Source organism: Neophocaena asiaeorientalis, unplaced genomic scaffold (assembly GCF_003031525.2).
Source record: "Neophocaena asiaeorientalis asiaeorientalis breed wild unplaced genomic scaffold, Neophocaena_asiaeorientalis_V1.1 scaffold367, whole genome shotgun sequence".
In the NCBI taxonomy this organism is placed as follows: domain Eukaryota; kingdom Metazoa; phylum Chordata; class Mammalia; order Artiodactyla; family Phocoenidae; genus Neophocaena; species Neophocaena asiaeorientalis.
In genome coordinates this window covers 302663-306494 of record NW_020174043.1, presented here as the reverse complement: position 1 = coordinate 306494, position 3832 = coordinate 302663, and positions in this window count along the sequence as shown.

Below are 3832 nucleotides of genomic sequence, written 5' to 3'. Positions count from 1 at the left end.
TAGGACAGTTTCTCCAAAATTAGCCAAACTTGGTTTTAGTGTACATCTAAAACCTGATATATTCACCCTGAGAATCCACAGATAGTATTGCCTCCATGAAGTTTTCATTTTTCTATTTGCATTTCTGTTTTTATCCAGGAAAAAATTTAAAGTCATTGTCAGATTGGTAGAACTGGGTACTTAGCTGAAGGAAAAAACTATTTTTTTCTCAATAGACCTTTTCTCAATAGAGTCTATTTTACACTGTGACATAAAACTTCATGAAACATTGAAAAATTATTGTAAGAACAAGAAAGAAAATAATTTTTCAATTATGGTTGAATATTTACTATATTTGATAACAATATAAATTCTTTTTGCAAATAATTAAATCAAAATTACATCTACATAGGGCTTCCCTGGTGGTGCAGAGGTTGAGAGTCCGCCTGCTGATGCAGGGGACACGGATTCGTGAGCCAGTCCGGGAAGATCCCACATGCCGTGGAGTGGCTGGACCCATGAGCCATGGCTGCTGGACCTGTGCATCTGGAGCCTTGCTCCGCAACGGGAGAGGCCACAACAGTGAGAGGCCCGCGTATCCCTCCAAAAACACACAAAAAAACACACACAAAAAAAACAAACAAAAATTACATATACATAAACATATTTGTTATTCAGAGGGGTGTTCACACTAATTTTTAATTCCTCAGTACTGACAAATGTGTGAACATTAACTAAGTTTGATTAAGGGAAAAAGTTGATTTCTTTGTTGTTTATGATTGACCTGTTTTTCTTATGAATGAAAATCATCATACTCTATGAGTATCCAAGCTTAAAAGCACGTCTCCCATTGGATAGAAACATAGACATCATGATATGCAACTCTATTCAGTGTCACTTATTTCCCCATCAGCTCTCTCTACTAAAAAGTTTATGAATATGTTTACCAAAAAATATTAAAACTCACCATAAAATACATTAGTTAAGGCAGTAGCATTTTAATTCATTACTTGCTATGGAAAATAAAAATAAATAATAAAAGTCTATTTTTTCATTTTTTTAAAGTTTTTCTGATCAAATTAAAACAGTATTGTACTTTTAATTATTTTTCACTGTTTACATAACTAATTAACTCTCTGAGGTAGAGGGCAACACACCTGCAAATTCTTCACTATGTTAAGGTCAGATAATCAATTTCCTATCCCAAAAGACAAAACTAATACAGTACAGAGGATTATCACTAAATACTAACAGCTGCTTTTGTAAGACTGGAGCTTTTCTGGGGAATCCTGCAATAATGGAGTAGGTAGGAAACAATTTTATATATTTCCATCTTTGAATTCTGTGAAAGCTGCATAGGTATTTTTTAAACTATGGATGAAACAAGGATCAATTTTGCTTTGATTCAAGTAATTGTTACTAAACATAAATGCATTTGAAGCAAAACATGGAATGGTTATGAAGAAAATATTTCCCTTTGTTCTGAATGTCATTCGAGATTTAATCCTTAATAAATTTAACTCTAATTCTTACACATGTGAGAATTTTAGGAGTTTACCTACTATAAACCATTTAATACAAGTATTAACTTCATACTTACTACCTCTAAATATTATTATCAAAAACTAATAGACTTTTACACCCTACTTTTTTAATAGAATTGACAACAGCCCTATGTATTATTTTCTCTTCATAAGTTCAAACAATGTTGCAATGTTCTGCAAAGAATGATTAAATATAAACAATTTCTAAATTTAATTAATGCTATAGATCAATTTCATAAGAAAATACATATGCAATTTTATTCTTCTCTAAGGGTTTTATCTTAAAATCTATTAATACAATGTAACTCATTAATATTTCAAATCCTCCTTAGTTTTAATTCTAGGCATGATACTTGCAGGCAAATTATATGTCTTTGCCTGGAATGTAAACAAAATAATCAGTAATCTTAATATTAAAATTATTTCTTTGCTTAGTTAGCTAATTAGTTAGATATCTTAGCAAAATTCAACACAATTGAGCAAACATTTCTTTTGTAATATTCTCTTTTCTTAATCTCCATCAGATTACTAGTTTCTTTTCTCAGTTTTCTTTCATAGCTGTTTAACCTGATATGTCATTACTGGAATTCCTTGTCTGTCTTAGGCTCTCTTGTTTTCTCCTGGTCACTGTATCTCTAAATGAATTACTTTATTTACAAGTTTTTAAAAGCATCTGGTATTATCTCTTAAATTATAGTTTTTAATCTATAAAAATCCAGATCTGTATGTTCAACTATATTCTTAATAACTCCAGTTGTAGACATGTTTCTTAGCCACTTTTAAATTAATATGTTCAGAACTGAATGCCTGATTCCTTTACATCCTGCTACTTTCCCATCCCTACTCTGTACCCAGCCCTCCACCAATTTAGTGAAGCAATTTAGTCTACCTGTGTTTGCCATTTCAATAAGTTTTATTTCATCTAAAAGGTTGATTCTTCCTAAAAGCTAGGGGTTATCTTTGACATAATGTTATTGGTCCATTTCCTACCTACTTTGGTCTTTAAAATAGCATCAATTTGTAGATATCTAACATCTAAAATACATATATTCACTGTTCTCCATAACACCTGCCATCATTCTAGTGCAACCACCATCATCGTGCATTACTTCAAGTCTCTGATATGTCTCTCCTTTTCCACTCCTTAGGTCCAAAACCCACTTCCAATTTATTCTCCATACAGTAGAGTGGTTTTTAAATAAGCATAATACTCCAACCTTTCTATGATTCAAATAATTCAATCATTCCCCATAGTAATTAGGCTAATTCACAAGCCTACATGTTTGTTCCCTGCTTGTGTGCCACTTTCTATTCATGCTTTACTCACTACTCTTGTCTTTCTTGCTGTCACTTTCCACTTTATATATCAGTTCTACTTACTGTGGACTTTTTTCTAGTTTCTTGTACACAATGTAGTCATTAAACCAAAGAAAATATTCTTCCCATTCCAAGGAATGACCTTCTCCTGCTCTTTAATTGACTACTTCCTATAGCATTTTGTTTTTCAAATAGACCTAATCTGACTCTCAAATCCCAAATAAGTATTGCTGTTATACTCACTTAAATTTATATTTAGTTTTTCTCTATATTAATTAATCTTTTAAACTACATATCTATCCATAATTCTCTCTCTCTCTTTCTCCATCCATTCACTTAGGTACCTTTGATCTATCTGTAGTCATTTATTTAGATTTTTATTAAATTTATGTATCGTTACAGGGTGTTTATTACATATCATTTGCTTTGTTTATCATTGTGTTCCTAGAGTCTTCCAATGTTAATAAATAGTGTATATCAAGTATTGAATGGGTAAAAAAATTGAGTAAAATATTATGAATGAACAAACAAATGAGCAAATTTGTTATTTATACATATATGAATTGCTTAATTTCCTAATTTTAACACACGTACATTTACTAATAATTATGTTTATTAAGTTTTCAAAAATTGAGTCAAAAGCAAAAATTAAATACACTCACATCAACTTTATATTTGATGCCAAGAAGATTGCAAAGATTATTAAAGTTCAAAATAAAATAAAAATTACACATAAAAGCATAATATTATTGGGCTTCCCTGGTGGCACAGTGGTTGAGAGTCCGACTGCTGATTCAGGGGACACGGGTTCGTGCCCCAGACCGGGAAGATCCCACATGCCGCGGAGCAGCTGGGCCCGTGAGCCGTGGCCGCTGAGCCTGCGCGTCCGGATCCTGTGCTCCACAAACGGGAGAGGCCACAACAGTGAGAGGCCCACATACCGCAAAAAAAAAAAAAAAAAAAAAAAACATAACATTATCTTAACTAACAAA